This window comes from Miniopterus natalensis, chromosome X, assembly GCF_054644295.1.
Source record: "Miniopterus natalensis isolate mMinNat1 chromosome X, mMinNat1.hap1, whole genome shotgun sequence".
In the NCBI taxonomy this organism is placed as follows: Eukaryota; Metazoa; Chordata; class Mammalia; order Chiroptera; family Miniopteridae; genus Miniopterus; species Miniopterus natalensis.
In genome coordinates this window covers 77,703,151-77,716,685 of record NC_142103.1, presented here as the reverse complement: position 1 = coordinate 77,716,685, position 13,535 = coordinate 77,703,151, and the positions used below count along the sequence as shown (strand labels likewise).

The 13,535-nt window shown below is 39.1% G+C and overlaps 1 pseudogene; it reads right to left on the bottom strand.

The window, feature by feature from the left end:
• Positions 1-10,762: 10,762 nt before the first annotated feature.
• On the bottom strand, positions 10,763-11,263 carry LOC107541459 (large ribosomal subunit protein eL29 pseudogene; annotated as a pseudogene).
• Positions 11,264-13,535: the final 2,272 nt, after the last annotated feature.

The window sequence follows — 13,535 nt, the reverse complement described above, 5'->3', positions numbered from 1 at the left end:
GTTTCAGGATCCCCCAAAACTTACCAGTCCCATTCAGACTGGTCCAGCCTTGGAAGCTAGGCCCAAATGGACAAGATTCTGCTGTTAACAAGCAGCTGGGGTTGGGAGTTAGGGTCACAGATACAAAAACAAGAACTTCAACCCTTAGGAAGATCACAAAAGCTACACAAATGGTATTTGTAGGTAAAGCAGTTTTCCTGTGCCAGACTAAATTAAAAACCTTTGCAGCTCTCTCTCCCCAAGCTTTCTTAGCCTCTGCAATTAAGGACCTTTACCTCTTCTTCCATTTCTTTTAACTTTTCTGATAACTTCAAGACTTTTAGTTTGTTTAAGCTACTGAGCCACCCCAATCCACACCTATAAATGTTCATAATTCATATCTCCAGAAGTATTTTTTGGAGGGAGACAAGAGAGGCTGGTAATCATTAACCCCCAGAGGACACCTAGGCCATTATGCAAATCAGTCTACTCCTTAGCAGACCATACCAGCATTCCAAGAGGGAGAAAATTTGTGCAAAATGTATTTTCTAAATGGTATTGTTTCACCCTAATCCCAACACAATGGAGCCCACTAACCCTACATTTGCACAACTTAAAACACTCTAAGTGACTCTTCAAAGGATTGAGAAAATCAATTGCTGATGAGCAAAGTGTGGTAAAGTTGAAATTGCATACACTAGCTTGTTGGAGTGTAAACAGCTACAGATTCATTACAGGGTGTTTTGTTCTGTTTTTCATAATGAAAAAGAATAGAAACAATAAGGGAAAATGAAAAGTGTCCAACGATAGATGGAAATTATGGAATGTTATGTTTGAAAAGACTGTACTAACTGGAAAGTGCTTAAATTAAAGAAAAAATATATACCAAATTGTATTTATAGTTTTGATGGAACTGATTTATTTAATTTCTGCTAAAAATGCATAAAGACTTGATAAACTGGAATGGATTACATTGCAGACTTGATTCTAGCTCTTTGGCATTAACTTCATGTAGGCTGAACTAAACGGTTTATAAGGTAGTGGTGTTAGCAGTGAAATGGCACCAGAATATTACTGAACCTCAATTCAGTAGCCTCGGTACTTGAGTTCTAGCTAAGAAAGAATTCAGAGCCCTGGCCAGCATCACGTAGTGGTTAGAGCATCAGCCCATGCGTGGAAGGGTCTTGGGTTCGATTACCAGTCAAGGGTACATACCTGGGTTGTACGTTCATTCTCCACCCTTGGTCCGCGTACATGCAGGAGACAACCGATCAATGTCTCTCTCTCTCTCTCCACCCCCCTCTCTTTTTCACTGTCTTTAAAAATCAATGGAAAAAAATATCCTCAGGTGAGGATTAACCAAAAAAAAAAAAGGAAAGAGAGAGAGAGAAAGAGTTCAGAGCTAAGACTCAACTACAAGCAGAAGTTTATGTAGAAAGTCACAGATGAAGTGAGCCATGGAAGAAGTGAGCCAGCTAGGCTGCGTGGGCTCAGGAAACAATTTACAGATGCAAAAGAAAGGCCCTTGGAGCTTAGGAGAAAGACAGGCAAACATAATGTGCCAAGGGAAGAAGGAGAAAAGGTGTGGTCCTGCTCCAGAGAGAGAGAGAGCACACCTTAGGTCCCCTATCCTGAGAGTTTTTATCCCCTCTCTAAAGATGGGGATCTTAAAGGAGGTCCCATTAAAGGATCTCAATGAACAGGGTCATGGTCTCTATTGATTGGTCAGCACCAGGAGAGGGGATCCTTAGTCATTGAAGCTGGTCCTGATGTCAGTCATGGCGTTGCCCTACCTGGCCTTGCTGATTTTCTGGGCCTGAAACACAATTGAGGCTTAAATATTATCTCTACTTTGAACAAAACTGTCTCTGTGGTCAACAGATCAGAAGTTTTGTTCCTAAGATTATTTGATGCAAATTAAAACCTCATTCTAGGAGAGGAAATGTCAGGGCAGGGTTGGAATCGCATGACCAGCAATATGCTAGGGGAAGAAAGGTCATCCAGGATGTGAGTTCCAGCCTAGTTTTGCTCATTGCTAGGCACCTGAGACTTTCCGCCTTGGTGAGCTTATCATTCCTACTCTACTCATGCCTGTTTAACTGCCTACAACAATGGTAAAAGAATACAGGGTCTAAAAATAAGTAAAGCTAGCCAGGAAAACTCCAAAAAGAGAGAGCAATGAGAGAGGACTAGCCTGACCACATATGAAATTATAATTTTTTTAAAACTTACTAATTAAAACAGTATAATACTGGTTCATGGACAGACAAAGGGACCAGAATACAAAGTCAAAAAATAAAAACAATATATACCAGAATTGAGTATATAATAAAGATAGAATCTCAAATCAGGTGAATATGGACTGTATTAAAACTGTTGTCAGAACAACTAAGTCTGATATCGGACATCTGAAAAAAGTAGAGCCAGATCCATGCTTTATAACATGTACCGGGATAAACTCCAAATGGCTCAAATATCTACATGTACAAATTGAAATAATAAAAACAATTGAAGAAAAACAAGAGTAAATTTATTTTTGACTTTGTAACAGCAATGGTCTTTTATGAATGACTGAAAGATTGATAAATTTGACTACATAAAAATGAAAATGTAAGCATAAAAATAACATAAGCAAAGTCAAATTACAAGCTGAGAATAACATTTGCAGCTCTTATCAAAAGTAAAGGACTAACCTCCCTAATATATAAAAGCTTCTTAAAAAGATAAAAGAGATTAAGAAGTACAAATTGCTAATTATAGAATAAGTCACAGGGATGTAAGATCGATGATATTGTAATAACTATGTATGGTGTCAGATGGGAACTAGACTTATCGGAATCACTTCTTAAGGTATATAAATGTCTAATAACTATACTGTATGCCTGAAACTAATATAGTATTAAGTGGCAACTGTAATTGAAAAATAATTTTTTTTTAAAAAGGTAGATTAAAAAAGACCAACAATCCCAAAAGAATACAAACAGACATTTGGTGATTTACAGAAAAAAGAATTATAGCCCTGACTGGGTAGCTCAGTTGGTTAGAGCATTGTCCTGATACACTGAGGTTGCAGGTTCAATCCCAGGTCAGGGCACATACAAGAATCAACCAATGAATTCATAAATACATGGAACAACAAATGGATGTTTCTCTCTCTCTCTCTCTCTCCTTTCTCTCTCTAAAAATCAATATAATAAAATAAAATTAAAAAAAAACACACAAATGGCCCTTAAACACACAAAAACCTCTCAGCCTCAATAATAATAATTGGACATAGTAATTCTCACTTAACAAATTAACTAAAGCCCATAAGTGTGACAACAGACATGACACCTTACACGAATGTACAAGAGTATCCACTGTAGCACTATCTGGAATAGAGAAAGATTGGAAACAACCCAAGTGCCCAGCATTAGAAGACTGCTTGGTAAACCATGTTCTACCTACACAGCTTCAGCTGAAATAAATAAATAGGAACAAAGAAGTTCTCTATGTCCTGATTTGGAAAGTTTCCTAAGATATGTTGTTAAAATTTAAAAAGCAAGATGCAGGCCCTAGCCGGTTTTGCTCTGTGGTTAGGGCATTGGCCCATGGACTGAAGGGTCCTGGATTCAATTCCAGCCAAGGGCACGTACCTCTTGCAGGCTCGATCCCTGGCCCCTGTCGGGGCATGTGCAGGAGGCAACCTGATGTGTCTGTCTCACATCAGTGTTTCTCTCTCTATTTCTCTCTCCCTTCCACTCTCTCTGAAAAGCAATGGAAAAAATTTCCTCGGGTAAGGATTAAAAAAAAAAAAAAAAAAGCAAGATGCAGAACAATAGACTACATTTTTTTAAAACAACTTTATTGAGATGTAATTTACATATCATACAATTTACCCATTTAGATTATACAATTCACTTGTTTTTAGTCTATTACAGTATAAATTCTTTAAAATTGTGGTAAATATATATATATAACATAAAGCTTGCCATTTTAACCATTTTAAGAGTGCAATTCAGTGGCATTCATTGCATTCACAAGATTATACAACCATCACCACTAGGTATTCCCAAACTTTTTCATCACTTCAGACACTGTAATCATGAAGCAATAACTTCTCATTCTTCCTCTTCCCAACTCCTGGTAACCTGTATTCTACATTCTGTCTCTATGAATTTGCCTGCTCCAGATACTTCATAAGTGGGGTCATAAAATATTTAAACTTTTATGGCTGGCTTATTTTACTTTGCATAATGTTTTCAAGGCTGATCCACATTGTAGTATGTATCAGAACTTAATTTTTTTGTGTAGCTGAATAATATTTTATTGTACGGATATACATTTTGTTTATCAACATCAATTGATGGGCACATGGGTTGTTTCCTCCTTTTGGCTCTTGCGAATACTGCTACAATGATCACTGGCATACAAGACTGTTCAGTATGCTACCTTTTATATAACAACCTTCAGTCAGATACAAATAGATATTTGCTTGTAGCTTGTACTTGTATACAAAAACACTGGAAGAATATACATGAAACTGTAGGAGAGGAAAAATAATTTTTCTTTTACTGTACTAGGTTCATGGATAATGCTCCTTGTAATAAAAAAACATATTAACAGGAGAAAAAAACCAACATGTATACTTCCAGTATACATGGGAGAAACCCAGAAAAACTATGTAAAACTCCCCCAAATGGCCCAAACTACCACCTTAAATGCCATCTGTAGCTAATGACAAAGGTATTGGGGAGTGAGGAAGTCAGATTAAGGTTACCAAGAAGAGGAGAGTAAACCAAGGGTAGTGTTGTTATGCAGATTTAAGTCATGGCCTTTTCCTTTGCGCTTCTTGTGATTGAGTCATTCTTGTCTTCCTGCTACGGAGAGTGAAACACACAAATGGAGATTTTCTTTATGAATGTAACTTTCCTTTACAAACTGGTAAAATCTACTGTTTTCAGAGATTCTCCTGTGTCCACACCCACTCAAAAGTAATGAGCTCAAAGTAATCCTTATGCCAGGGGGCATATTTTGGGTTGGCATATTCTACCTTTAATTCCCACCTTTGAAACTTCCCCAAGAAGTTTCACATCCAGAGGCTGTGACCAGTTTGCACCGGTCTCTTAGTCCTGAGAATAAGTTAGAGTTGTGTCTCATTTCAGGGGGCAGGAATGCAGGTGAGCTTCCAAAGTTAGGCCTATATGGTGCAAGTGATCAGATATTTAACAGGCATTTCTATGTGTGGACAAAAAAAAGGGGGCCACATACCAAACCTGACAAGCTCAGGGAGCGCCTGCATGGTGAGCCTTACCAACTCAGAGACCAAAAGTAGCCACATAGGATGGTCTGAACATAAAAATTTCTAACTAAAAGCAGGTCATGGCGGAAAGTCATGTTCTAGGCCTGTAGCTTCCTTGACAAGGTGAATCTTACCTTAAGTGAGCCTGTCTATTGTCTTTTTTGCACCTAAGATAACATACCTCTGAAATGTCAGAGTAATCTCCTTTACCAGACCCCTCAGGGCACACCCATGGAACTCAAGCAGAGACCACAGAACCCCTCATTGTTATCTTGTTCCCTGCACACCATCTCTATGTGCTGTAAATGTTAATTATTAACTATCTTGTACCCACCAATATCAAAGAAGTATGTGTTTCTCTATTTTATCTTTTTATCCAATCCAGAAATTTCCCACTTTGTTTTCTCTCCCTTAATCTACCACCAATAGGTTTCATGTAACCAACCCTCCTTATGTCTCCTTTTATTCTAATGTATAAAGTAAGTTGCAAAACTGCCATTCCCCAGAGCATGTTCTCAATCTGTTGAGATTTTAGTTTCCAACAACTGTCATCAGTTTGGCTCAAATAAACTCATAAAAATTCTCTACAGGTTTGGACATTTTTTACATTGACATATGAAACAAAGGAAAAGCAAGGGTTAATGGTTAAACTATGAACTTGGATTTTGAGTCCAGAGGCCAGTCAGTCAAGCTTTCTAGATGTTGAGCTCAAAGAATCTTCAGATGGAGTGAGGGCAGGCAGTGGCCACCTGACAGATTTTTCTGGTTTGCAATTTGAATGTCTCTGGGAATGTCATAAGGTATTCTGCTGAACTTACTGAATGGCACACACAGTAACAGGCACACAGATTGTGAGCTCTTGTGGTGCTTTCCCTGAAATTTATATCAAGTTGTCCAACGTTAGCTTGCAGGGCTTTGGGAAAGAACAGTTTTTGTTCCAAGTCAAAAAGGTGGTTAGGGCCTTTTGACCCAGTGATACCATTTGTAGGAATATATCCTAAGAATTCCAAAACACTAATCAGAAAGAACCTATGCACCCCTATGTTCATAGCAGAGCAATTTACAATAGCTAAGATCTGGTAACAACCCAAGTACCTATCAGTAGATGAGAAGATAAAAAAGCTATGGGACATTTACACCATGGAATACTATGCAGTAAAGAAAAAGGATCTTGTACACTTTGGGACAGTATGGATGGACCTAGAGAAAATTATGCTGAGCAAAATAAGCCAGGCAGAGAAAGACAAATATCACATGATCTCACTTATATGTGGAATCTAAAGAATATAATAAACTGATGAACAGAATAGATTCAGTGACATCAGAACATGGAACAGACTGATGAATCTCAGAGGGAAGGTGGCAGTGGGTGGGGAGAGATTAACCAAAGAATTTATATGCATATATGCATAACCCATGGACACAGACAATAGTGTGGTGGAGGCCTGGGGCAGGAAGTGGGTGCGGAGTGGAAGCGGTCAAGGGGGAAAAAAGGGGACATCTGTAATATTTTGAAAAATAAAAAAAAAATTTATTAAAATGTGGAAATTTGACAGTGAAAAAAAAAAAGATGGTTAGAGGGACAGAATGAAGATGGTGCTTTGAAGAGTTGTGGTTAGATATTTGAGGGAACTAGAAAAATTCAGGATCCAGTCTAGTTTTCAGGTAGATAACAAAACCTCAAAAGACAATTAATAGGACTAGAATCTAATATCTACAAGGTATTTTATAATTTTTTTCTGAAACATTTTTTCTCTGTATAATCATTCTTATTTCTACCAGAGATAATCACAATAAAGCTAATTTGTTTGCAAAAATAAGTCTAGTTTCATTAAACTTGGCCTGATTATTCATATATAAATGCAGCAAGGATAGCAATTGACTATGTAGACTCTTTTAAAGTTTGCTTTGCTAGAACTTTTTATTAGGAATCTCAGATTGAACTCTTAAAAGCCTTTTAAGGCTAGAAAGCCAAGCCAAGGACTTGCCATCAGACTTCACCTGCAATACCTAGAAATTTCCTCTTTTCAAGGTACCCAGAATATTCTGAGATTCCGAGGTTTGCCAGGAAATAACCTTCCTTACTCACTTGGTAAGGCAAATGGGAACCCTGTAATCAAGGTTCCAGGCTGTTTTTCTAAGGTGCTTTATTGGCTCTATAAAGTAACCTTAGTTTGTCAAAGGTGTCTGGCCTTATCTGTTTTTATGCACATCATTCTCAAATATTACATTTTAGTCAAAGCCTTGGCAATATGACTAATGTTTCCAATTGTGTCCTGTTACATGGAGAACACACTCTTATTGAATATATGCAGAGAAATATATTGCCATGAAAATAAGAATACTCAATAAGAATTTCATAATTCTGGAGGGATATGGTAAGGAGAAAAAGATAAGTGTTTCAATTCTGTTTACAAAGATATAATTTACCAAATTGCTGCAAGTTATAGACAGCTTAAGAGAGGTTTCCTAAATCTGAAAAAAAAACACCCAAAACATTAAATAATCAGCAGTGTTTCAAACAAACAGACATACAAAATTATAATTATCTTCATCAGTTCATTCAGTCCCATGTAATTGATTCTTGTGTATCTTGAGCTTCTGTTAGCAGTTTTATGAATCCATCAGTGCCTCCATTAGAGTTTTTATGAATTCTTACCCAGTTCAATAGTATAATCTGAAAGTTATGAGAAACCTGTACTTGTCAGAGTCCTTTCCAAGGAATCTTTCTCTCTCTCCCTCTTGGCTTGAAATAACACAAACTTATTATCTTACAGTTTGGGAGGTCAGGAGTCCTAAAATCCAGGTTGCTGGCAAGGCTGTGTTTCTCTGGAGACTGTAGGGAAAAATACATTTCCTTGTCTTTTCAAGGACAGAAATGTAGCATCTTCCAGTGTCTGGCTTTTCCTTCTGTCCTTCTATCTTCTTTCTCTCCAAGGAATCTCTTTAAAGATGAAGCATTTTTGCAAACGCATCAGAATATAACAATAACTTTTATAAATGACAACAGACTTTAAAATGATGAGAAAAGACTTAAAGATACAATGAGAGTTATTATAATGCAATTGACAAGAATACAGTACTTGGTGATTTCGTTGACATGCAACATTTCAAGATAATAACTAGAATCACAACTGATAACATACAAAGACATATTAATTAGATTTTTTAGGAATTTTATATAATTTCTTGAATACTTACATTAATAACATATATCCATACAAATATAACTTGAGGTTTTGTATTACTTCTTACTTAACAATGCTTTTCATGTAATTTAACATATCAAAGATGCCTAATTAGTTTAATATCACTCTCTTTATGAGGAAAGAGAAGAAATGATTTTGGCATGTTTCAGGAACCTTCTCCAGAAAAATCTCAAAGTTAGTTAAAAGTCAAAAAGACTTCATTTAGAAATTCATTTGGGTTAGTTTGTCAAAAATATCGAAAGGTTTGGACACTTGACTAAATAGGATCACAGATCATTATGAAACAATACTTAATTACCTATTTAATCAAAGTAGCAATAAAAGATTTCAAAAGGAAATACAGAAGGTTACATAGTTATGAGCAAAACGTAGCTCTTTTAATGTTGAGAAGTCCGGGTTTGCTTAAGTAATCAAAGACCTGATGGTAAACACGACATGAAGCACAGGAAATTATTTTGGTAAGACAAAAAATCTTTGCTTTCTAGACAGATTACTTAAAAGGCAGCAAGCAAACAAACAAAAACCCTGTAACAATCTCTTATTTTCATAAACAGACCAATATGCCCTGACTGGTGTGGCTCAGTTGGCTGAGTGTCATCCCATGCACTGAGGTCGCCTGTTTGATTCCTGGTCAGGGCACATGCCTGGGTTGTGGGCTCAGTCCCCAGTAGGGGGCGTGCAGGTGGCATCCATTCAATGTTTCTCTCTCTCTTCCTCTCCCTTCCTCTCTTGCAGGGATCCAGCCCCAGTGGTCCAGGGATCCCCAAAGGTGTGGACGGCGTGGGGGGAAAATGAAGGACACGGAGACAGCGTTTAAGTTCTGTACTATCCACCCTCTCACCCTACCTATCCTCTGTATGGGGGTCTGCAGCACCCTATGATGGAGTCCTAGCCATCCCGAATGCGGGGAGGGGACTTACCTAAGGGTCCCTGTCTGGGCCCCAACCTGCCAGGGTCCAGCCCCAGCGGTCCAGGGGTCCCCAAAGGTGTGGATGGCGTTGGCAAAGAACGTAGGACACAGAGACAGTGTTCAGAGCAGCAGGACAATCACCTTCTCTTTTTATTGCCTTGTTACAACTGCATTTATACTATTTGATTTTATTGCTGCTTAAACAACATGACCTCATGCTTTGTTCTGGTTTCTGTTTTGGCCTTTCACAGTTAATGACTATACCTTCTTACCTGACCTTTGCTAAAGAATTTTCATCTGTTTAGGTATGTTAATTTTAGTCTTACCTATTGTTTATATTTCTATAGGCTATTCTACAGGTTAACATCCAGTTTGTTATTTATATTCTGGAGTTACTATTTTATTGCTCTACCATATAGCTAAAAGGAGAATAACTAAGCCAGCTTTTCTTATGTAAAGGTTATGCAAGTCCTAAGTAAGGGCTCTGCAGCTTGCCCGTGATTGTTTTTAGCTGTGGTGATTGACAGCCTGTCTGGCACCTGCCTTAGTCTCTCCGTTTACATTCCCTGCAGCAGTCCGTCCTCATTGTAATATTCTGTGTATGATAAGGGTTCAGGTGTAGATTGAAATAATCCCTTTCCTAGACTGCTCTTTCCTTGTGGGGATTCCCAGAGTTTTCCATTAATATAAACATCCCCTAGTAATACATTCCTTAGTGGGAACTCACTGGTGGACTCCCTGTGGTCAGCAGGGGTCCCAACCCAGGCCTCTTCCCTGGTGGGAAGGCCCCCGGGGTAGTGGGCCTAACAAATCCTAAACTTTCTGCCGACAGTCTGAATCTAAGTTCCTTATAGGGCCATATGATATCTTTGTAATACTTGGGGCTTTTACTGAATCATTGTCTTTTCCAGTTCTATCCGACTCCCCTGCTAGGGAAAAGTTTCCAGCTAGGGCAATGCCTGTTTCTGGTGAAGTGACTCGGGTAAGGACACGGAGTGTCAGGAAGGGGAACAAGCATACAAAGAGGGATACGCCATACATCAAGCCCCATGGAGCATTTGCTGTGCAGATGTCTCCTCCTTGAAGGACTGTGTCAAGCAACAAGGATGGAACAGCTTCTGGCACTCTCTCTCTAAAAAGTCAATAACATATTTTTTTTAAAAGCAAACAGAACAGATCAATAATCCAAGAATACTTTGTCTCTTTAGCAGATGAAAGAAATTTTTAGTTTTACATAACTATAGTATTATTATTAAAGCTTTTTTTTTTTTTTCCTGACTCAGGTTTATTTGTATAAATAGCACAGGAGGACACCAGCTCCATGCAGACAGCAGCCCTGGGTTGCACCAGTCCTTCTGTCCTCACATCCGCAGACAGAGGCCTCTACTGTGGAGACTTCTTGGGGGCCTGGGCACCTTTGGGAGCTGGAGCCTGGGCACTTTTGGGAGCTGGAACCTGAGCCGAAGCTGGGGCTGCACCTGCACCCGCAGCCTGGGGCTGGATTGGAGCCTTGGCCTTGGCCTTTGGCCAGCACAGCCTGAGACCCTTGGCGATGTGGGCACGAGCATGTTTTCCAAGCCTGGGGTGAGCGATGTAGGCAAGTCGACTGAGCTTGTGGCTGCTGCCCTTTGGGATCCTGGGCTTGACCTCCTTGGGCTTTACCAGGGCCTTGATAGCCTTGGTCCCTGCCCGCATCGCCTTGGCGTTGTTGGCCTGCATCTTCTTCAGGCCCTTCTTGTTGTGCTTCTTGGCAAAGTGCATGTTCCAGGAACTTGGGGTGTTCCCCTTAAGACATTCGTATCTTTGTGATCGGGGTTTCTTGATGCCATTTCTGTGCCATTTTAGAGACTGGTTGTGCATGGTGTGGTTCTTGGACTTGGACATCTCTGCACCCAAGCCCGCGGCTCCTCTTAAAGCTTATTTTTAAATTCTTTATAGCCTGGCCGGGCGTGGCTCAGCGGTTGAGTGTGGATCTAGGATCCAGGCGATGAGGATTCAATTCCCGGTCAGGGCACATGCCCGGGTTGTAGGCTCGAGTCCCAGTTGGGGGTGGGCAGGAGGCAGCCGATCAATGACTCTCTCATCATTGATGTTTCTATCTCCCTCTCCCTTTCTTTCTCTGAAATCAATAAAGATATATTTGAAAAAAATTAAAATCCTTATAATAAATTCAGTCAACTTTAGCCAGCTTGACTGAACGAAGATCTCTCTTTCTCGCTCTCCCTTTTACTTCCCAAATTTATATGTCTATTTAGTTTGTCCTTTATCCTCCTCTTTCCCGTTCTGAAATGGGCAGTTGTTCTACTTTAGGACAAAATTACTTTCTTTTCCCTTTAAAAAAATGCATTTCCATTCTTTTTAGCAAGAACACATCTTTTTTTGGCATATAGTTATTTCCTTTATTATGTCAATGTAAGAAACGTCCAAACCTGTAAGAATTTTTATAAGTTTATTTGAGCCAAAATGATGGCAATTGCTGGGAAGCAAAATCTCAATGGATTGGGAAAATGCTCCAGAGAATGACAGTTTTGCAGCATATTTTATACACTACAGTCAAAGCAGGAGGCATAAGGGGGTTACATGAAATCTGTTGCTGGTAGATTAGGGAGGCAGGAGAGAGCAAAGCAGGGAAACTTCTGGGATTGGAAAACAATAACGATGAGTTTTGTCATCTCTGCTCTGGTGTAGTTTAAAATTTTTTAGCTATGACCAGTGTGTTTGGCTCAGTGGTTGAGCATCTACCCATGAACCTGGAGGTCAGGATTTGATTCCTGGTCAGGACACATGCCCAGGTTTGGGGCTGGATCCCCAGTAGGGGGCATGCAGGAGGCAGCTGACCAATGATGTTGCTCTCTCATCGATGTTTCTCTCTCTCCACCCATCTCCCTTTTGCTCTCTCTAAAAAAATAAATAAATAAATAAATAAAAACATATTTAAAAAAAATTTTAGACCTAGCAGATTTGGATCAGGGTTAGAGAATCGGTCCGTGGACTGGAGGGTCCAAGGTTCGATTCCGGCCAAGGGCATGTACCTCAGTTGCAGGCTCGATCCCCAGCTCCAATCCGGGCATGTGCAGGAAGCAACCAATTGATGCGTCTCTCTCACATCGATGTTTCTCTCTCTATCTCTCTCTCCCTTCCACTCTCTCTGAAAATATCCTCAGAGATATGGAAAAAATATCCTCTGGTGAGGATAAAAAAATAAATAAGAAAACAAACAACAACAAAAACCCATTTTAGCCATGAGACAGGTATGCTACAATATGCAAAACTCACTAGTTTATAAAAGAACCGTTGGATCCAAATTGTTTTTCTGTCAGATGGAATAAGTTAAGATTACCGACTCAAGTGACTAAAGATTGCTCTGGGTTCCTAGAGAAGACCAGATAGAATATTTGCATCTCAAAAGTACAAAGAAAGGATGTAAATTTCTCCAAGAAGGATTTTCTTTTCTAACTCTAGATCTTTTATATCTACAAACTTTTGGGGATGAATAGAGGAGGTTTTGGGACTAGTAAAAAGAATAGATGGCTTTGAATTGCTTCTAAAGGTGCATTTCTATTCTTGTAAAGGCTTAATTTGTGCCCTGGCGGAGGAGGTTCAGCTGGTTGAACATCGCCCTATGCACTGAGAGGTCAATGGTTTGATTCCTGGTCAGGGCACATGCCAGGTTTCAGGCTCAGTTCCCGGTAGGAGGCATGCAGGAGACAGCTGATTGATGTTTTTCTTTGTCTGTCCCTCTCCCTTCCTCACTCTCTCTAAAATAAATAAAAACATATTTTTTAAAAAAACACTCAATTTGTAAGACAAGTCAGTTATTTTTAATTCCTCAAAGAACTGGGCTGCAATCTGAATGATATAACGGGGCTGATCCAACTACATTATCTTCCATTTTCTTCTTTACATATTCTAAAGAAGGTTGTAAGAAAAACATCCCTGTCTTAAAGGAAAAGGCTTAAAAAAAAAAAGTTATTAAACTCTGAAAAAAAAAGTTAGCTTCCAATATGACCAACTTCTGACCATAGAGCTACTTAAAAAAAGATCTTTCCAGACATCTTTTCAGGTTTCAGCCGGGACAAATAGTAAATATTCTTAACAGTATTGAACAACTTTTTTTCCCCTTTTTAAAAATAATGATCTAAATAGCATTTATTGA